The 23,505-nt window shown below is 39.6% G+C and overlaps 2 pseudogenes; both read left to right on the top strand.

Moving 5' to 3' along the window:
• The first annotated feature begins 6,588 nt into the window (after positions 1 to 6,588).
• Positions 6,589 to 9,596, top strand: LOC145802764 (uncharacterized; annotated as a pseudogene).
• Positions 9,597 to 17,886: 8,290 nt separating this feature from the next.
• On the top strand, positions 17,887 to 22,912 carry LOC114305788 (protein AE7-like; annotated as a pseudogene).
• Positions 22,913 to 23,505: the final 593 nt, after the last annotated feature.

The raw sequence follows: 23,505 nt of genomic DNA, 5'->3' as shown, positions 1-23,505 counted from the left end.
AGGCCTCAAACGGTGCCATACCGATGCTAGACTGAAAACTGTTGTTGTAGGCAAACTCTACCAAGGGTAAGTGCCTCTTCCACGTCCCACTAAAGTCCAGGACACAACCCCGAAGCATGTCCTCGAGGATCTGAATAGTACGCTCGGTCTGCCCGTCAGTCTGAGGATGGTAAGCCGTACTAAAGGTCAACTTAGTGCCCAAGGCACTCTGCAAACTCTGCCACAACCTAGTAGTAAAACGAGGATCTCTATCTGAGACGATCGTTACTGGGACCCCGTGCAACCTCACTATGTCCCGAATATACAAATCGGCAAGATGATCTACCGAATCTCTCACGCGCATAGGAATGAAGTGCGCCGACTTAGTCAACCGGTCTACAACCACCCAAATAGCATCACTACCCCGCTGAGTCCTCGGAAGACCTACAACGAAGTCCATAGTGACATGCTCCCACTTTCACTCGGCAATAGGCAAGGGTTGCAACAAACCCGCTGGCCTCTGATGCTCGGCCTTCACTTGCTGGCAAGTAAGGCACTTCGATACGAAAACAGCCACATCTCTCTTCATACCCCGCCACCAAAACTGGCGACCCAAATCCTGATACATCTTAGTACCTCCCGGATGCACCGCAAGGCGCGAATGGTGAAACTCTCGGAGTACTTCCTCTCGGCAAGACTCCGACACAAACAAACGATCTCGGTATCTCACACTCAGGTCGGGATACACCGTCAAACCCTTCTCAACCTTCCCACTGGAGATCTTCTCTCGGAAGGACTCTACCTTAAGGTCACCTCTCTGTGCCTCTAACACTCTAGTCACAAGTGTAGGCTGTGCAACAACTGAAAACAAGGCCGCATCCTCAACAGATTCGCCCAGTAGCAAATCAAACTCGCCAAGTGCTCCCAACATCTCCCATTCTCGGATGGCTATACTAGCTACATCACTAATGGATTTCCTACTAAGGGCATCGGCCACAACATTGGCCTTTCCCGGATGATAATGCAACTCAAAATCATAATCCTCAATGAACTCCATCCACCTCCTCTGCCTCAAATTCAGGTCTCTCTGTGTAAACAGATACTTCAAACTCTTGTGGTCCGAGAACACCTCGAACTTCTCACCATAAAGGTAGTGCCTCCAAATTTTCAAGGCAAAGATCACAGCCGCTAACTCTAGGTCGTGTGTAGGGTAATTCTTCTCGTGAGTCTTTAACTGACGTGAGCCATAAGCTACCACTTTCCCCTCTTGCATCAACACACAACCCAAACCCTCTCGTGAGGCATCACAATAAACCGCATAACCCAACCCTCTCTCCGGAATAATCAACACCGGAGCGGTGGTCAATCTAACCTTCATCTCTTGGAACGACTTTTCACAAGTCTCACTCCACACAAACTTGACCCCCTTCCGAGTCAGTCTAGTCAACGGTGACGCTAACTTGGAGAAATCTTTCACAAACCGGCGGTAATACCCTGCTAATCCCAGAAAACTGCGGATCTCAAACACACTCTTAGGCTGTGCCCATTCTTGCACTGCCTCTACCTTGGATGTATCAACAGACACTCCTTCCCCGGATACCACGTGGCCTAAGAATTTCACCTCTCCTAGCCAGAACTCACACTTCCCAAACTTGGCATACAGCCTATGGGCTCTAAGCAACTCAAGCACCACTCTCAAGTGTTCCTCGTGCTCCTCCTCAGAAGGCGAATAGATAAGGATGTCGTCCACGAAAACGACTACAAATCGATCCAAGAATTCCTGGAAGATCCGGTTCATCAAGTCCATAAAGACTGCCAGTGTATTGGTAAGCCCAAATGGCATCACCAGAAACTCATAATGGCCATACCGCGTACGGAATGCCGTCTTCGGAATATCCTCTCCCCTGACCCTCAACTGGTGGTAACCCGATCTCAAGTCTATCTTAGAGAAACAACGGGAACCCTTCAACTGGTCAAACAAATCATCTATACGGGGCATATGGTACTTGTTCTTAACCGTAGCCGGATTCAACTTCCGGTAGTCAATACACAATCTCAAGGCACCATCTTTCTTTTTAGCAAAGAGGGCCGGTGCTCCCCACGGTGAAACACTAGGGCGAACAAAACCCTTATCTAGCAATTCCTGGAGCTGAACTTTCAACTCAACCAACTCTGCTGGAGCAAAATGGTAAGGTGCCATAGAAATCGGCGCCGTGCCGGGCACTAAATCAATAGAGAACTCTATCTCTCGGTGAGGTGGCAAACTAACAAGATCTTCGGGAAAGACATCCGAATACTCACAAACCACCCTCGGCAATACAATCTGGGTCTCATCGCACTCACCACTCTCAAAGCTAGCAAGTAGACCACTAAGCTCACTTCGCCCTTGCGAATCATACCTCGGTGGCAAAACACTACCAACCCGGTCTCCCAAGAAATGGAACCACTCCCCGCTCAAGGTACATAACGTGACCCTCTGGCGGTTGTAATCGATAACAGCCCGGTATGACGATAGGCAGTCCATACCCAAAATAACATCAAAACCCTTCATGGGCATGACAACAAACGGAAAAGGAAGCCTATGGTCGGCGACCTCTATATCACAACCTCTAACACCCTGTTTCAGGATCAACCCACCACCAAGAGGTGACACTACACAAATAGGAGATGCTAACTGTGCTAACTCCAATTCCAAAACAGATGCAAATGCAGCAGATACAAAATAATGAGATGCACCCGTGTCTATCAACACATTAGCAACCGAGTTGCAAAACAGAAAAGTACCTCTCACCACCGATGGAGCTGGTACTAAATCCTGCGCGGTAACAGCATACACGCGCCCTGTAGGCCCCTGGTCTACCTGCTCACCTCTAGGAGCAAAAGACTGCTGTACAGACTGGGACGACGAAGCCCCCGGGTTGGCCCTCGAGGCCTGCACAGACTGAGCTGGCTGAAATCCCTGCGTCTGTCTAGAACCAGACGCTCCCGAAGTGGCACTCAACTGCGGGCAAAACCTCTTCAGGTGCCCAGGCTGTCCACACTGATAACAAGACAAGGGCTGCCCCCTGCCCAAACTCTGACTCTGCGGTCTAGCTGAAGAAGAAGCAGCTCTCTGACCCCCACTCTTCTGCGGGCAAACAGAAACCTTGTGACCCAGCTGGCCACACTTGTAACAAGCAAACTCCCCTTGGTTGCCTCTCCCCGAGCCTGCACTCGGCACTGGAAAGGTCGATCTAGAAACTGCTCCCTGAGACTGCTGAGGGTTATAACCCCTCTGCCTCCTGCCATCACCCTGGCCATCTTGGCTCCTCTTGGAGCCCCTCTGTTCTTCCTCCTCTTCCTGCATCATAATTTCCATATGAGCAGCAGCATCTACCAGGTGTCTATACTCTCGGATGTAAAACCCACTAACTCTCAACTTGAGGCCCCGCCTCAACTTCCTCTCAAACTCATAGCAACAGCGTTCCTCAGACGCTACCAGTTCAGGTGCAAACCTGTACAGATTGGTAAAAGTAGCCTCAAACTCGGCCATTGACAAGCCCTGCTGTTTAAGCCGGCTAAACTGATCCCTCAGCTTCTCCCTAGCTGCTGCAGACAAAAACCTCTCCTGAAAAGCATTTACAAACGCCTCCCAAGTACCACCAACACGAGCCTTCTCGTACTTCCACTATTGACCCGCACCTCCCTTCAGCTGGAAGGATGCCAAGGTCACTTTCAGTGCTCCGTCCTCGATGCCAAGCATCTCGAACGTCTTACTCATTTGCTCTAGCCACTCATCAGCCTTCAGTGGCTCCTTCGGATCCCCGGCAAACTTATCCGGATTAGACCGGAAAAACTCCCTCTTCAAGAAAGAAGGCCCTGCCTCAGCTGCCTGATTCCCAGCTCTAAGAATACCCAAAGCTCCTGCTATCTCTCTGGCCAAGGCACCCATGGCCTGCTAACCCACTGGCTCGGCCATATTGGCCTGGCCAACTCCTTCCTGCACTGTCGGAATCTCACCCGGTAACGGTATTTCCTGCCTCGCAGGTCTACCACGCCTAGCACCTCTTCCTCGTCCTAACATCCTAATAAAGGTAATACAGAACGTTAGCACATTCATAAATGTGCCGAAACTAAACACTCATGTCCTAATGCATGGACAACTATAATTCACTCCACGTAAGCACATAAACACATAAGCACTTACGAATTTCATTTCCGGATAATGATAGTCCCGAGGCGTTACTAGAGTTCCGGTTAGAAACAACATTGATCAAGTGCTTTTCCAACAAGACTCCCAGAAACCCAAGGATCCAATCAACATCCTAGAAATCAAATCCCATACCCACATAGTCACATAAGCATGTTATCAATCAAACACATAGCATATGATACTACATCTAAGTCTCTGTCAAGCGAGACAAACCCATTGTGATACTAATCACTTCCCACGTACCCAAAGTATTCGAACCCGGTACGCTCTGATACCAAGTTGTAACGCCCTCAAAATAATAACATTAAACTCATCAAATAAGACATTCATTGACATATGAAATAACTACATTCTTCTATTCATCAGAGTTTCATTACAAAAGTATTACATGTTAACAACAAAAGCAAAATGCCCTACGGGCTTACAGCTTTCCAAGTTAACACTTGGTTACAACAAAAGAGTACTAACTCATTTACACATTAAGCCCTTGGCTTGAATTTACATGTAATACATCAAAATAAAACGACAAAAGTATGTCCGCCTCTAGCCTCCCAAGCTATGTCCTTGGAGGTGGCATGCTACCTGTACCTGAAAATGATATTCCCATATAGGGTGAGCCACAGCCCAGTAGAAATACACTAAACCAACCATGAACAATGACTAAAAGATTAGCAATTGATATATGGCCAACACTGATACATTCACATAAATCACATATTTATGTCATACGACTTATGAGTCCAAGTTACTTTTCATTTTCCCTTTTTCAACAGATAAGCATGTTAGCTCTATCATCATTTCAACAGATATGTATAAAAACTATATCCCACATTCACAGATAAGCATATAAGCTATATCCACATTCTCAACAGATATGTATAACAACAATATCCCACATTCACAGATAAGCATATAAGCTGTATCCACACTTCACAAAGATAAGCATATGAGCTCTATCTTCACTTTTCTAGACAAGCATATGAGCTGTATCTACGGAGTTCATCCCCTATCTTCTCCCAACACTATCCGGTTTAGAGGTACATCCCCCATCTTCCCCTAAACCGTGGAGTACATCCCCCATCTCCTCCTCTACACATAACGTATACAAACACATTGGTTCTATATACAATCACTCAATACATACAGTTAATGTATTCTATCAACCGTCAAATTCCATGACACATTCCATTGATTAGTTTCCGTTTGCCTAATCATCATGCATTGTCTACAACAATCACAATTATCCTCCACTGATAGCCCAAAGCAATTATTTCTAAACAGAAAATAAATGCACAAATGAATATTCAATCAACATTTCATTTCGGTGAGTGATAAATAATTCAACTACACCCTTTAACCCCATGCATTCCCAATCTCAACAATTCCATTTCATTTCCTCATTTCTCACAATTAATTATCCCAATTAATCAATCAATGTAGTTAGGTCATTTTCCATAATTACCATTACAACCCTTAGGTCCCATTTTCATCAATGATTCAACATTTATTCCATTTCTCTATGCCAAACATGCATCTAGGTTTATTATAAATAAAACCCCAACTTTTGTAAAATAACACAAAAGCCCCAAACTTTCACCAAATTACCAAACCAACCCCAACATCTCAAAATACCAAAATTTAAAGACAAAATCCATAGAGAGGAGTAGGATATCCCTACCTCAAATTCGGAGCTCCAAGGGAGAAGATGACAAAACCCAACGTGCTCCAAATCCCGAAATTTTCAGATTAAAATGTAGCCCTCGACGATCAACAACTTTTTGTAAAGGCCAAAGATGAGCAAATCACTCCTACTAGATCAAAACCTAGAGAGAAGGTAGAGTTCTAGAGTGAGAGGCTCAACAATGGTGTTTTTGGAAAAGTAGGAGAGAGAAGAGAAAGTGAAAAAGTGATTTGAAAAGTCAAAACACGGAACTTAAACCCAGTCGACCCGCTCGAGCGTCAAACACCCCGCTCGAGCGTCACTCACAGACTTTCGCTCGAGCATCAATAATCCCGCTCGAGCGGCGGATGCACACTCCCAGAACTTTTACAGAACCAGGTCTCCGCTCGAGCTTCCAACTCCCCGCTCGATCGGCACTCACACAACCCCGCTCGAGCGGCCAACTCCACGCTCGAGCGTCCAACACTGCACAGGAAATACTGGATGGGTGCAATTCCCGCTCGAGCGCCAAAACCCCCGCTCGAGCGGACAGGTAAAAATCTGGGCAACTAGTTTTGGTTTCTAAACTCAACCAACCTGTAACAAACCTGCCCAACACATCCTATAACTCAAATACAAAGTAAAAAGGATGTAAACAAGATAATAATCAACTACCAACATCCACGGACACTTGTCCGGATCACTGTACAACAAGGGTAAATCCGGGATCGCTATATCACACTTGAGAGTTATCGATATGGGTAGTAACAATCTAGGAGGTAAAATTCCTACGGAGCTAGGTTCTTTGTCCAATCTCTCACACTTGGATTTTCCAGCCAATCATCTCACTGGAACTATCCCACTTTCAATTGGGAACCTTTCCAATCTACGTGTGCTTTCTCTAGTGTTCAATAATCTAGAGGGAAGCATTCCTACCCTGCTTGGGCAGCTTTCCAAGCTGGAGTTTCTTTAGCTGTCGACAAACAATTTGTCTGGTATAGTTCCCAATTCACTTTACAACATCTCATCAATCAATTTCTTCTCCATTCATACCAACCAATTGCATGGAATTCTACCACCAGATTTATTCTTGACCCTTCCAAATATACTAGGATTTTATGTTGAAGGCAATAAATTCTATGGCCAAATTCCATCGTCAATAGCCAATGCTACGAGACTTGTGCAAATTGATTTTGGCAGCAATTCGTTTGCTGGGCCCATGCCTATGAATCTGGGAACCCTAGATGCTTTAGAAGCTTTAGCTGCTTCTGGCAATTCACTTGGAACAAACCAAGGCAATGAATTAATGAGCTTCCTCACTTCTTTATCCAATTGTTCCAATCTACGAATACTAGATTTTGCTACGAATCATTTTAAAGGTTTGTTTCCCCATTCTATTGCAAATCTCTCCACCAAGATCACTTGGTTTGCTCTAGAAGACAACTATATATCTGGAAACATACCTCTTGGTATTGGGAACCTTGTAAATTTGCAATATCTCTTTCTATATCAGAACTTGCTTACAGGTAGTATTCCAAATTCCATTGGAAAACTCTCCATGTTGGAGAAGTTCTTGCTTCACAACAATAACATTTCTGGAGAGATTCCATCGTCTATCAGAAACCTGAGTAGGCTTGGTGCACTTGACCTATCAACAAATATGATTGAGGGAAGCATTCCTATTTCTTTAGGCAATTGTTCCAATCTACAACAAATTTATCTTGATTACAATCATCTCACAGGAGCAATACCTTATCAAATCTTTGGTCTGTCTTCCCTTATTTATCTATACTTGAGTCAAAATTACTTAACAGGACTACTACCACAAGAAGTGGGTAACTTGAAAAATCTGGGTGGACTCTTTGTATCAAAAAATAAACTATTTGGGGAAATCCCTCCAGCTCTCGGCAATTGTGAAGTTTTAGAATTCCTCTACATCAATGGTAACCTTTTCGAAGGTACGATTCCAACGGCCTTCAGACAAGTGAAAGGTATTCAAAAGCTAGATGTTTCTAGGAACAACTTGTCTAGACAGATTTCAAGGTTTCTCGAGGAGTTTCGGTTCTTTCAATATCTCAATCTTTCCTACAATAGGTTTGATGGTGAAGTTCCGAATGGAGGAGTTTTCACAAACATTAGTGCCTTCTCAATTGTTGGAAATAGTAATCTATGTGGAGGAAGTGAACTATTGCAGTTGCCTAAATGCCCAATGCAAGTCTTGAATGAAAGGAAACGACCTTTCAACCATAGACTAATAGTTCTAATAGTTACTCTCATTATTGTTCTATTATCATTGTGCATTTTAGCTATTATTTACCGGAACAAAAGGTCAAGGAAACAAGTCAAATTAGCCTTGCCTTCGCAAAACCAATATTTACAACTATCTTTTGGAGAACTTTTTCAAGCAACACATGACTTCTCTCCATCCAACTTAATTGGTGAGGGAGGATATGGTTCTGTTTATAAAGGGATTCTCAACTCCAATGAACAAATTGTTGCTGTGAAGGTGCAAACTACATGAACATGGAGCAAACAAGAGTTTTGTTACAGAATGTAAAGCGTTGAAGAACATTCGCCATCGAAATCTTGTCAAGATAATTACAGTTTGCTCAAGCATTGATTTTAAAGGCAATGACTTCAAGGCTTTGGTCTTCAAGTTCATTGAAAATGGGAGCTTAGAAAAATGGTTACACCCAAGTCTTTTAGAGCAACATGAACCTAAGAACTTGAACTTTGTTCAAAGGCTAAACATTGCCATTGATGTGGCATGTGCATTGGATTATCTTCACAATCATTGTGAAATGACTTTTGTTCATTGTGATTTAATGCCAAGTAATATTCTTCTTGACGGTGATTTGTGTGCTCGTGTTAGTGACTTTGGCTTGGTAAAGATTTTTTCAGCAACCAATGGAATATCCATTCATCAGCAATCAAGTTCAATTGGGATTAGAGGAACAATTGGCTATGTTGCCCCAGGTATTTGTTTATTGCTTCTTATGTTGAAATTCATAAAGAAATATTTTTTAGTTACATTATATTATTATCTTGCAGTGAACCAAAAACCAATTACGAGATTATATAGAAATTAAGCAATGTTTTAGAGATGACTTTCCTTGACTTTGCCTTATTTTTTGTATAGCTACCACAACAAATTAAATCAATCATTGTCCTACCCCTATCATATCGAACATAGATTTTAACCCTTGAGATAATTTTATCTTTTGACATGTCGAAGTTTTTTATTTTATTTTATTTTTCCAGCAAAAGAAATACAACTTACTAGTTCAACAATTATAGCAAAATTAAAAATGTTGGGCATTTTTTTCACTATTTCATATTGCAGAGTATGGTATGGCTAAGGAGGTATCAACGCAAGGTGATATGTACAGTTATGGAGTGTTACTACTAGAAATGTTCACAGGAAAAGGACCAACTAGTAACATGTTTATAGGTAATATAAACCTCCATAGCTATGTAAAAATGTGTTTTCCGGAACAAGTAATGCAGATCGTTGATCCCCAAATCATATTGGAAATGGAAGAGGAGCCAAGTAGGAGCATGCAAAGTAGTACAACCAACATTTCTAAACTAGAGGCTTGCCTAGTACCAGTCTTTCAAATTGAAGTTTCATGTTCTGCTAAAATGCCGAGTGAAAGAATGAGTGTGAAAGATGTTCTCAAGGAACTACACAAGATTAGAAATGTATTTCTTGTGGGGTTAGGGGACAAAGGCATTAGGATGGAAGAAGAAATGATTCTTAACTAAAGCCGCATCTATAGGTTATTTTGATGTTGTAGGATTTTCTTTCCCTCACTTTTCTTCTGCCCCCTCTTTCCTTTTTTGAATATGTAATTGTTAAGCTAGAAAAGGCATGAAAGTGGTTGTACTTGTGGCATTGTCGTCAAATATTTGTAACTAGTTAAGGTTTCAATATGTTTATATGTATGCCTTTTCTATCTAGTTTTTTCATAGTTTCGTTTTTTGGTTTATGCTCTCAAGAAGTTCTATTGTACATAAGAGAGCTTGGCTCAAAACAAAATACTAATGCCATAGAAGCTAAAAGAGAAAAACAAAAAGAAAAAGAAAAAAAGATTTAGCTCATAATATGATGGATTACGAAGTTATCATATGTCAAATACTAACCAATATCACTCATATATATTATTGAGCAATGGGAAAAATGTTTCATTCATGTTGCTTTCACTCTCATCATATATTAATCTAAAACTTCATCTGATGGTGTAATGGTATTAGCGACATATTAGTTAGATGCAAAACTAAAGCTTAATCAATGTATATAGCTAATGGGAAATATGAATAATCTTTATTATGAGGAAAACAAAAATTTACTAGTAGAAAGTGTTAAAAAAATAAAAAACACAATGCTAGCAAAAATCTTCTAGTATAATAAAAATGTGACCAAGCTTGCGCTACTCCAAACGTCGTCGTATGACTTGAAATCACAAACATGAGCTAGCCAGCGGGTGTGTGCTAGAAACCCCTCCTATGCCTAAGTTAGCAAATAGGATCAACAAGGAGGAAAAGTTCTGTGAATTCGAGAATAGTGATTACAATACCTGGAATTAGGTATGGTTTGAGTTTTTGTAAGTTTCACACGGTAGAGTCTTAAAGGACTCTAATTTCTTTTTTGTAGAGTCCTCCTAGAAATCACACTCCTAAAGGATAATGCATATCCTTTAACACCTTCCTTACTACAAACCAAGTGAGATGGCATAACTTTTTGCATGACTTCTAGCCGAGCAACCGAACTACAATAGCCTTTTTGGTATTTGTAGACCGCCCGAAACTCCTCTCTCTACACGCGAGGGCGCGAATCATTTTGTTCTTAGCTACTACAGTTCGGACTCGTGTCACGGTTCTGAATCTAATCTCGCAAAGTGCAATGCAAGACTGATAAATCACCAAAGAGTCCAAATCTGGCAAATCGTTTTGGAAAATTGATTTTTAATAAAGAAGTGCCAAACATGGACTGTTTTGCCAGATACAGAGTCGCCACCTAAATATTTTATTTTGGGGAAAATTCAAGAAACCCTGACTCATGCCTAAGTTCATGTGTCCGTCATCACCAAAGTTGCCTCGGCTCGGGAACTTGGGTACGAGAGGGGAAGGTCATGCAATGAGCACCCCCGCTCGCCCGATCAAAGATCGGCCTTTACTAACATGATATGTTGTTTTTGAAAACACATGTGTTCTTATTCCGGTTATTAATCTAACTTACTACGTGATGCGCACAACATACAAGTATAGACTAAATCACTCAAGTTGGAACAAAACATCTCATGTTTGTTTGTTTGAAAATGGTTTGAGGATGCTACTCGCAAGTAGGCTAAGTCGTGGATTTTGCCACCCTCAAGTGGGCTTAGAAAACATGGTGATTTGCCACTCCAAGTGGGCTTAACACTCGCATTTGATGAATTGTTCCAATTCAAGCAATCCAACCTTCATCCACAGACATTCATGCAGTTAATCAATTAAGCAGTTAGCCTCATGGCAAGCATGCTATCATGTTAACACTTACATACATGCAAGATGCTAAAGCATAGACACTCACAGCGTACTTCGAGCCAAAACAGAGAACTCGTGAGAAATCATGCATGATCGCAGTTCATGTTAAGATGGCTAATGTAACACATGCAAAAATGAAACTAAGATAGGCTCGGCTATTCTAAGATGTCATGTGAATGCAACTTGATAACATGTATTCAAATAGGAATTGAAATATAATGCAGTTTGAATGATGCGCCGAGCCCGGTGCATGCAAGACAAATGAATGAATGCAAACATGCAAGCATAAGTATGCTAATTGAAACATGCCCTAAACTAACCATCGAAAGCGGGTAAGTGAAAGGGAGAAAGAAATGGGGGTTGGAAGACATGCATCACACACATGCACGCTTATTACAACAATGCGCCCTCTCGATGGAGGGTCCGGATGAGTATGCTAAGCTAGCTACGCTAAGCTATTCTAACTAATCTAATTAGACTAATTATTACATAATCAAATTGAATAACTAGCTAACACTAAGCTAATTATTACAACACGTTAACTAATTAACAAATTAGCTAGTTTAATTACAAATTCAAAAGCTAACTAATCAAGTAAAGCTAATTACAAATTACAAAGCCTCAGCTCAGTTCTAAGAGTTCGAAGATGCATGCTCGATCGCCTCGCTTGGAAATCCGTTACCGTGCCTCATGTTGCCTCTGTTTTCACACTTCTGCACCTCTGAAAATTATGCCAACTTCTATGATGTTTTTGACCTACCTTAGGAACCATCTGAGGGGTAGTTGGCCAAAAGGTATGGCCATCGGCCAAAGAATAATGGTCATCGACCAATTTTGATGGCCGATCGGCCATTGATTCCTACAAACTCTCCTTTTTGCTGCAACAGAGCACAAACAGAGGCATGGCAATGTATTTGCAAGAAAATGTGTGTGCAACTACACCCCTTATCATGTCCAAGGCTCAAAGGTGTGTAGCGCTCGGCTCTCGAGCCATCAATCACGCATCTCGATGCATGATGGCCAAAGAGGCCGAGTTGCACAATTCAATGTCAAATGAATGCACACAAATACCACATAAGGGACCTTAGCTTCTATCATGCTTGATCAAGAGGTAAGGCATGCACACACAATGCAATGCGAGGTATGCCAAACACAATGCAAATAATAAGCATGCAAACAACATGGCATGCAACAAACATGCAACAATGTCATGCAATGTAACTAGCATGCAACAACATGCAATGTACCAAGCAATGCAATAACATTTTATCTAATCAACATGCTAGACATCATGAACATACAACAACATGCAAGTAACAATGTCATGCAACAATATGCAAACAACCATTCAATGGTAAGGGCCACATAATGCAATATTCCATGGACCAAACCAACCTTAAACAAGCCTCATGCATGCCAATATAATGGCCAAAACATGCTGAAAATGAAGTCCAAGAATAAACGCAATCATGCATACACATTGGTTCGCAAACAAGACATGAAGACAACAACTCTCAAACACATTGAAGGAGTAGAAAATATGAGAGTATGTCAATGAAATAAGCTCTGAAATCATGTGAGGAATGATGCCAAATCATGCACATAATACAAGCATAGCATGCTAGGAGGTTCAAAGCTTAAGGCTAGCCATGGAACTTGCACTATAGCTATACAAAACATGAAGCATATGGCCAAGACAACCCAAAACAGTCCTAGAGCATGCCAAAATGAGTCTAAAACATGCATAGAGCATCACCAAAATAAGCTAGCATGAAGGGCATGAAGCATGAACTTGCAAGGCTAATAAGGAGTATTACACTACACCTATCAAAACCAAGCATGAGGTGACTTCAACAAAAACATTAGAGTTATATCATGGCAAAATGAGACCAAATACACACTGATATGGCAACTTACAAGCTTAGGCAAAATGGCATACACAAGGGCTCATTCTTAAGGCATAAAGAACCAACCTTCCAAAGCATGGAAAGAGTGACAAATATGAGGGCATGACCACAATACATGCACTGAAATCTCATACCAAATGATTCCAAATCATGCAAATAGTCCAAGCAATGCATGCTAGTAGACTCAATACACAAAGCTAATGAGCAAGATTGAACCATGGCTATACAAAGCAATGCATGCATGACCCAAAACACTTAAAATAGAGCCAGAGCATACTAAAAGATGAACAAAAGCTTCTTGAAGTTGAGCCAAAAGCATGCTAGAATGATGGTCAAAAGCGTGATGCATGTTAGGCTAGTGAATGGATTTGCACTACAAGTGCAAGGAGCATGCATGATATGATCAAACCATGCCAAAACAGTGTTATAACATGGCAAAACACGGCCTAAGACATGCTGAAATGGAGCCACAAAAAGGTAGAAAAACATGTCAACATGGTGAGCCATCAACACAAGCACACAAGACACAAGGAGAGGGGTCAAAACACACTTTCCACCATTGAAATTCCTCTGGAATTCAGTGGTAGAAAGGTCAAACAAAGGCTAATACAAAATCCTAAAGGGGTGGCCCAAAACAAGGCAAAACAAGGCACAAAAGGGGGTGGATCACCCCTAACACCAACAAGACCTTAAATAATCATTTCAAACACATGAAAATGAAGCTTTTTACAGTTAAGAGTTAAGCCAAAATAAGCACACAAATAAGGCTAAGTAAGCAACGAACACAATGCTTAAAAGAGGGTTAGTGACTCACCCTTGTAGAACCACTTCAAATAGGCAACTCCAGCAACTTTCTAAGCTAAAAACCAAACTTTGAGTTCAAACAAAACCCTCAAGTACCTCAGCAACAAGAGTATGGTGTTTCACTTGGTGCTTTAGTGCAAAAGTGTGAAGAAATTACACTTTTGAGCACAAACAAGTGCAAATATAGAGAGAAAGAAAGGAAATATAGAGAGAGATATATATGTTTTGTATATCAAGATTTCAAAACCTCTGGAAAGGGAGAGGGTTCTCCCTTCTTATAGAAAATCAAATCTCAAGCTTGTTTAGCAAGCTTGAGACTTGTTTCAATCCCTCCATACACGTGTATGGAGGATGAAATCTGTGCTCACCAGTTGTCATAGCTGGCACAAAAATATCTACAAAAGCAGGTAAAAAGGTCTCAGCCAAAAGATATGGCCGATCGACCAAAAAGAGTGCCGATCGGCCACCACTAATGGCCGATGACAAGAAAACAAGGCCGACAGGCACAAGGCTTGGCCGATGGGTTGCAGGGATGGCCAACAAGCCACCCTTTTCCCTCAGAAGCAAAACCACAAGTCCTTGGTCCACAACCAAGCACAAAACAGACAAGTTGAAAGATCCTAAGGCAAGGCTCGCAGCCGAGACCTTCGGGAACACAAAACGAACACGAGTATGGATGATCATCGAGCATTCAAACGATGACGTCCAAGTCTTGAGGACGGTCAAAAATGGGGTGTCTACAGTATTTGACTCAGCCATGCAAATCCAGCTCGGCGCGGCACCATGCTAACGTTGTGTGTCCCTTCACTTAGCTCAGTCAAAGCGTTGCACCCACTCACGTTTGACCGGTCTTCTTGGGTAGCTTGGTCTGATCTTAAATGCCACTGGGAAGTAGCTTGGTCCGTTCTTCAATGCCACTTCTTTTGTAGCTCGCTCCTAGAACACTAATTCATTCAGTCAAACTCATTTGACTAGTTTCAACCTCTGTGCGGCCAAACCAAGCAATCTCTAGTGCATAGCCTGGTTTGCCTCAAGAGCCTGATTTAGCCCCGACCCAATTATCGTGGCATAAATTCCCCTCTCATATATAGCTAATGGGAAATATGAATCATCTTTATTATGAGAAAACTAAAATTTACTAGTAGAAAGTGTTGAAAAAATAAAAAAACACAAACAATCTTCTAGTATAAAAAAATCCCAAACTGATAGTTAGTTTAACAATAGCAACACAATGAAAACGCACAATGCCACACCACCAAAGGACTCCCTCTGTTGATTGAGAGGGAAGGGAGTGGTCTCCTCTCCATCTCTTCATTCTGCATTGTTTTTGTTTTGTTTTGGTCTTAATCAAAACGACATCGTTTTACTAATTGATTGTAAACAATTCTAGCTCTCCACTATGTTATACTAATTGATTGTAAACTATTTTTTCTGCTCTGTTTTTATTTATTTATTTATTTTTTGATTTTTGAGGGTTTTAAGAAATGGGGATTGTAAAGATTGTTGGTGGTGGTGAGTTTGATTGTTGTTGTTTGGTATGGAGTTGTTAGCTTGGTTAACTTTTGATTGAGTATATTGTTAACTTTGTTGTTTCGCTGAAATTGTTAGCTTTGTGAAATAGGGAGGACGTCAGAGAGAGAAAGAACGAGAGAGAAGCGAATAGGTTGTTGTTTTTTTTTTTTTTTTGTTTTTTTTTTTGGGCTGTGTGTATGTTTCACACATTGTGTTGCAACTCAAATTGAAATTTTGGTTTTTTCAGCCACCTTATTAGAGGTGGAGTTAGGGGGAAACAAATGGGGGGAATGTATCACCTCACCACTGTATAAAAAAAAGAGTTATCGTTCACATTATTTCTTATTTGGGTGTGAACTCACTTGATGGGTGTACTTAAAATATAAATTTTAATTTTGAATTTGTAATATTTTTTTTATGCTGTTTAAGTGATGAAAGTGTTCTTTAGTATGTTAAGTGGATTGTCTTAGATTCAAGTTTTGTGGTCCTCTTTTAACAACTATTTTTTTACTTTTTCCTTTTTGGATGAAAAAATTGACCTTTGGCGCAAGAAGACAAGACCACTTGACAAAAGGAGAGAAGTTCATGGACATCAAGTGAGGTGTTCACTTTTAATAATAGTATAGATAATTTCTTACGAAGTCACATGATACAAACAGAGCGTTTAAGTTTGTGTTATATGTCACTTAGATGATTAAGTTTTAATTTTGTCAAATCCATTAATTTTTAATTTGAATTAATTTGGTTCATTTTTAAAATGAAATCATTAACAAAATGATATTGAATTGGGAAACTTGAGCTTCTTTCGAATTCAAATATGAACTTGAGAGAGCTTAAGTAGTTCGTGGAGCCCGTCAAAGACTCCATTTCTATGATTTGAACCTTTATTTTATAGGATCCTTATTATATATCATCTATGGTAAACATTAAGTTGATCTAATAATCATCATAATATTTTTATTTATTGTGTTTGTCTCTAAAAATATGAACGACAAGTATGTTTTTTAAAATGAACCATCCGCTTTTTTGGAAATAAACACAATCGAATAAAAATATTACAATTATCAAATTAACTTAATTTTCTCATAGATGATGTTTACAAATGGTTCTACAAAATGAACAGTTCAATTTATCTAAATATGACCTGTGGTGAACCTTACAAGCCCCTCAAGCTATTCCAAATTTAAATTTTCGACTTTGAAAGAAACCGAAACCAAAGCGGGAGTGTCGTGGACCAGCATCTCCTCCCGCAGAAGCAATCCCAAAGCATCATTTAAGATCTATATAAAGAATGAGCATTATAAGATATTAATGAATTAGTCTTCTCTCTGTCTTCCTTCAATGCACATACACTCGAACTTGCGGAATTCAATCTCTCAAGCTGAGTATTCCCTTTCTTTGATTCATTCACCCTATATGATCATCTACTGTCTTCTAGTGGAGAAGGGACAAACCTTCCCTGTCTAGTCAAATAAGTCAAAGCGATTTTCTTGGGAAAATTGCAAAAAAAAAAAAAAGAAAAAAAAAACTATGGTTTGACTCTTATAACAAAATAAACTGAGTTTTTAATTTTATCAATTCAAATCCTAAACTTTTGATTTATTGTCAATCTAAACCATTTGCCTTTTTTCATTACATAAAATCGACAGAAAAAATGTATTTTAATCATTAAACTCAATGAAAAATAGTATTTTAGACATTTCATGTACACCTACATTGAGTTTAATTGAAATACCCTTTTTCAGTCGGTTCTACTTAATGAAAATTGACTGATGGTTTAGATTGAAAATAAATCAAAAGATTAGGGTTTAAATGGACAAAATTAAAAACTTAAGTTTTATTTTGTTGCAAGAGTCAAACTTTGGTTTTGTTTTTGTAATTTCTCCTTCTTTTTGTAATTTCTCCTTCTTTCTGTAATTTCTCCTTCTTTCTTTCCTTTTTTTTTTCTATGAGTTGATTATAGAAATCATTAGATATCCCTGCTTCAATGTGCTGTTATTTACAATTTGGGGTTAATGATGTATCGGTGAGTGATCATGTATTATAATAAAGGACAAATTGTTAAGCAGATTTAGGCCGTGAAGAATTTCAATTGGAATTGAATATGTAATCTACTGATTTATTGTTATTCTGTTTCCTTTTGCACATCATCCTATGATTTATGAACAAGGGAACAATAGTGTTCAATGCTTATACAATAATTCAATATCAATTTGGCTTCAATTTGGTCGCTTTTGAGCATGGACCATAATTTTTAATGTTTTTTATGTCGACCTTCTGCAACTGCATCAGGCTGACTAAGGAAAATGGTTTCCGGTTTAATCAATGCCAATCCCATTGTCTATGACAAAAATGGGCATTGAACTAGAACTGCACCACATGATGTCAACGAGTATGCTGTGGAGCCCATTGACTAACTAGAAATTTTTGATATCCTTTGAGCTTGATTATTACATTTGATGCTTTGTCATATCCATTGTGTTTTGTCGGTTATATATCTCACAAATCGTAGGTTTCTTTGCAAAGCTTGGTGTTGATATTAAAATTCACTTGTATTTAAGTGTATTAGAATTTAGAAAGGAATATGTAGTTTAGACATGTTGATCAAATCAAACTACATGGGTGAAGTTTCTGTTCAGAAAAGTTTTGCTACCTAGACAAAGGGAGCAGAAGCAATTGTAAGGAAGCACGTGCTGCTATGTGGTTCAAAACTTTTATGAGTACGTAAAACTTCCGTAGAAATTTTTGTATATTAATGACATGTTAAGAAATTATCTTGAAATGCATCTTAAAATTGATATAAAACCTAATAAATGTGTGGTGACTATCTCACTGCAACTAACATTTACAGTCAATATGCATTACATTTGATTGTGTGTCTATATACAAAAAGTAAAAGAATGATAATACTTTTTCTGTTAAGGAATTGAAAATTTTGTCAAAGTGGAGGAGGAAAGTACAAAAGGAAGATATAGTACAATATTCACTGGGTAAAAGAAGGCTATTTAGCAAAGTAAAAAACAAGCACAAGAAAATAAAAGCTATACATTTGTCAAAGAATTAATGGAGAATTTCTAGGGAAGATGCTACTCTCCTTGGAAGCAAAACTATCATGTTCTTCTCATCAAGCAAGTGTATCTTTTTGTTGGAAGCAAAACTATATATTTTTATGGCAACTAGTTATTCTTGCTCTACATATTGTTTTGTTTTGAACTTATTTATTGAATAAAATTAGATACTAATTCTTAACATCCGAGTATGATAGATATTGTTTCATACCAAATTACACAAGGGAGCTAAGCAGTTTTGGAAACTCAGTACTTCTCTTAACATTCTTACATCATCTTAGAGACATAAAAGATCCTGATCATCCCTATTCCTTGGAAGAGCTGAAAGTTATATCAGAAGATGCAATTGAAGTAGATGAAAAGCATAATTGTGTGAGGTAGAGACAAATCCTCCTGTATTGGTGGAATTTTTAGTTCTTATAAATTAAATATGGGTTTTTTATTCAGGGTGACATTCACTCCAACAGTTGAACATTGCAACATGGCAACGGTGATTGGCCTTTGCTTGCGAGTGAAACTCATGCGCAGCCTGCCTATGCGGTATAAGGTATGAGCTTTTGTTTGTGATGGTACGTCTTTGTTTACAAATTACATATTTTGTATGAGTCCCATCATAGAGGATTGGAAGTTCATATGGTTGTGGTATGTTTCATTAATGTATGTAGTGGATCCTATTGTGGATAAAATAGTGTATCTTCAATGGTTTCGTTAGTTAGGTCTGATATGAAAAATGGATACAGATTTAAGCAAAAATAGAAATTAGGAAATTGTAGCTACCTAAAATTTGAGCGCGACCATAAAGCATAACTAGGTTAATAATTCTAATCCATGGTTCTGAGAACTTCCCTGTTATATTGATAATATTAAGGAATGGTCTTCACTATAACTATGGTTCTGAGCTTCTACTGATCTTAGCAAGCTATGAAGCATGGGTACTTCAAAAATGGTGTCGTACGAATATCGGGTACTTTCTGAGTGCCGAAAACGACAAGTACATGTTGGTACGTCGTGGGTACGGCACCGGTACAACAATTTTTTTTTATTTTTTTATTTCCAACACCTTTTACCCATGAGTTATGGTTTTGTTCTCTTTTGTATCATGTTTTAGACAATAAAAAAAGAAAAAGAAATAATTATATAACTTTTTAGATAAGTTGTTCTCTTTTTAGTTTTGATATTGAAACTTTGTTTTGTATGTTGGATGTTTAGCTATAAATTTTATAAAAAAAATAATTAAAAAAAAAATTGACGTACCCCAGCCATATTAAAACTTTGATTTGTATGTTGGATGCTTAGTTATAAATTTTTAAAAAATATAATTAAAAAAAATTAGCGTACCCCAGCCGTACCCGTACCCGTACCCCATTTTTTAAAGAATTTACCGTATTGGCATACTCGTATCGTACCCTTACCCGTATCCGTACTCGCACCCGTGCTTCATAGTCAGCAAGGTTGATGTCATTTTGAGATGAGTAATGTAGATATAATTGGGAAGTTTTGGAAATGTTACTTCTAAACATGATTGCTGAAGCCGCTTTGAATTCCTTTTTTGTGCAGTGTTGGCTTTATCTCCCCAGATGTCAAGCTAATAATTGGTTGTATGTCATCAATTACATTTATAATTAGTTCGCACATCTCTTTTTGATTTAATCTGGAAGCACACTTCTACTTGAGGGGAGCTGAATTGAAATTGGTTTACTTGTGCTTTGCTTCAGTTGAAATATCCAACAATTGCTGTTGGTTTTGATTTAATTTTGTTGTCTTTCTATTTCTTGACATCTCTTGTTATTGTTGCAGATGGATATTAGAGTAGCGCCTGGAACTCCTACAACTGAAGCTGTATGGATTTGATAATGAACCATGGTCTCCTCGTGATGCTCCTCAGGTTAGGATTTCATCTTTCTTTAAAATTTATTATTGTGACAATTCCACAATATCTGTTACAATTTTTCCAGGCAGAAGAGGGCGAAGACAGTAAGGAAATTGATCAGCTTTTCAAGTCAGGCAAGAAAAAGAAGAAAGGCGAGAAGGGTGCTGGAGAGATAACATTGCTTGTTGAAAATGTTATGGCTGAGCTTGAAGTGGTGGCTGAAGAAGATGTAGAATTGAATTGACAGTTAATACCTGCTATAAATAAACTCAAAAAGCTGCCTCTCCTTATGGAGGTTCTCTCAAAGTAAGATGACTTTCTCTCATTAGTTTCATTGACATCATGTTTCCATTTTATTATTTATGGTTCTTATCTTGTTTCCTACATCAACTGTTGATTGGTGCAGGAAACAACTTCATCATGGAGTATTAACTCTTCTGAAAACCTGGCTTAAACCCCTTACAGATGGAAGCTTACCAAATATAAACATCTGTGGGGCAATATTGAGGATCTTAACTGATATACAAAAAGCATTTTCTCCATTTCTTTGAGTGAGATGTATGGAAATTATGTGTGTACTGATTATGTCTTGCACTTTATGCAGTTTCCCATTGATTTAGAGCATTATGATAGGAGATAGGAATTGAAGAAGAGTGGTCTTGGGAAGGTTAGGATTCTCCTTATGAGGTGACACTGACGCATGAATAATGGTTATAGCTTGGCAGTGGAAGGAACAACTCTACATATTAATTTTTTGTGTTATGTAGGTTATTATGTTTTTGTTAAAGTCTGATGAGGAGACCACAGCCAACCGAAGAATGGAAAAAGACTTGGTTGATAAATGGGTATTGTGTGTGCTGATTTCTGACCACACTGCCAAATAGTATTCAGTTGGAGAGCACTGGCAGAATAGATGAAGTCCAAACAACCTGTCACAAAAAGAAGAGATTCCGGCGGTGGTTCGTCCACCCGGGGGCACTCCGACGATCAAGTCAGTTATCTCTCAAAGATAGCAAAAGTGTTTAACTTACTATTCAGAACATAAAAAGTGTACCTTAGACCCATGAGGGTGCCTCTCTTTTTATAGCCAACACAAATCTAGTCTCAATGGACTCTGGATTGCCGCTAATCTTTGACTCCCAGTAGGATTGAGATAAACTCTCTAAGAGTCTTATCTTTATCCAAACTGAAGTCTTCTCTCATTCTAAGACTCTTGTCCCTTATCCGCTTATCCTGGACTCTGGTTTCTTCGCAGATAACTTCGGCCTAGACGAAATTACCTCGGTATCATGACCAGGACACTTGGCACCCCGGCTGGCACTTCGATGACACCTCGGCCACGTGTAGTCATTCAAAATTTATGTCCCCACAACTGCCCCCTAGGTTCTATTACCTCGGCATCCCGAGGTGATGGAACCTATATCTTCTGAACCCATTTCACGTCGACTATCTTGCTTTATCTTTCACTTCCGAGATTGCCACACATCAACTTCCATTTGATAAACACTTCAGTGTGTTTGCATCAACGCCTTTGAAACCACTAACCAAATTTGATCAAGTTCATTGAGCCGAGATCACCCCATTAGCCGAGGTATTTGCTTCATTAAATCAAGAATTCCAAGAGTTTTATCATGCGTGTGAGGTGTCACGCACAATATTTCAACCGTTTCTGCCACGCGTCTTTTTCCTACCGAGCCGTACCCGACACGCGTCATCAAGTCACATCATTCGTGCGTGCGCCGTCTGACAGGCACATCGCCCTAGGCACATTGATTGCAATTTTGCCGCCATTTCGTGGTTTTGATCAAAATCCCTTCTCTGTCACCGACTCTTCACTTTTGCATTCTTGTTCCCAAGCTCCCAACTCTTTCTCTCCCAAATCCACCATTGCTGTCCTTGCGAAGCTTTCTGCAATCACTTTCTCTTTCCCCTTCCGGCGAGGCTTTTTACTGCACTTCTTTGTTCATTACCACCGTCCGACACCAGTGTATTTTACATCGGCCACCTTTTCTTTGGTAAGTGTACTGTTTCCTCATTTTAATTTCTTATTTCTCTTTCCATTGCCTCTGTATATTAATCTCGTTTTGAACATATTCATATGCTCCTGTTCATATCTGTGCTCCAAATTTTATCCCTTGTATGCTTAAAACATACTTTGTTTCACCCGTTTCTGGGTTTGTACATTTATCTACACACATTGCGTGTCTTGCCACTGTTCTTGACCTTGCATCTTTACACACACTCTGTCACAGTGTTCTTTGATGGAGCATCATCACTCTTGATTCTGAATTTTTGTTTTTGTTTCTTCTTTCTGTGTTTTTCCAGATTCTTGCCTTCAATCTCCATTTGCTTAGACTTAGGTTTGAGATTTGCCGCAAAACACACGAATCTTAGGGAAAACTGAAATGAATTCCCCTTTGATCGAAAAAAATCTTTACCCCAGCACTCGTTTAGGTTTTGCCGAGGTCTTCTAAGTCTTTATAGAACACTTCATTTCCAAATTATACACCTTCTCCCTAAGCCGGCGTCATGGGTATGTGGAAGCATAGGGTAGATATCCCAGCCAAGTTGGAATATTTCAGGCAGGAGTTTTCCATCCTCGCCGACGTCCATCTGAGGTTGGCTGGGGAGGATGACTCCATCATGCCCACAACTGATTCTATGCACTTTCCCGTTGTAGCTTTCATTGAGTGTGGACTTAGGCTCCCACTCGACATCCTCTTCTGTGAGATACTCCATTACTATAAATTGAAACCAATGTATCTCGCCATCAATTCCTATCGAGTCATCAATGGTATAATAGCCTTAGCCAAACAAGAGAATGCTAAGGTAACCTTAGCCGACATGCAATACTGCTACATCATGTGTGGCCTCAAATTAGAGAAACGCTATATTTACTACCTCAAACCGAGGTCCACAGAGTACAAAATTGTTGCCGACCTCCCAGACTCCAACAAGGGAGCCGGGGACGATTACTTCATTATCTC

Source organism: Camellia sinensis, chromosome 11 (genome assembly GCF_055761805.1).
Source record: "Camellia sinensis isolate YWXY chromosome 11, ASM5576180v1, whole genome shotgun sequence".
NCBI lineage: Eukaryota > Viridiplantae > Streptophyta > Magnoliopsida > Ericales > Theaceae > Camellia > Camellia sinensis.
This window is presented reverse-complemented; position numbering and strand designations above follow the sequence as displayed.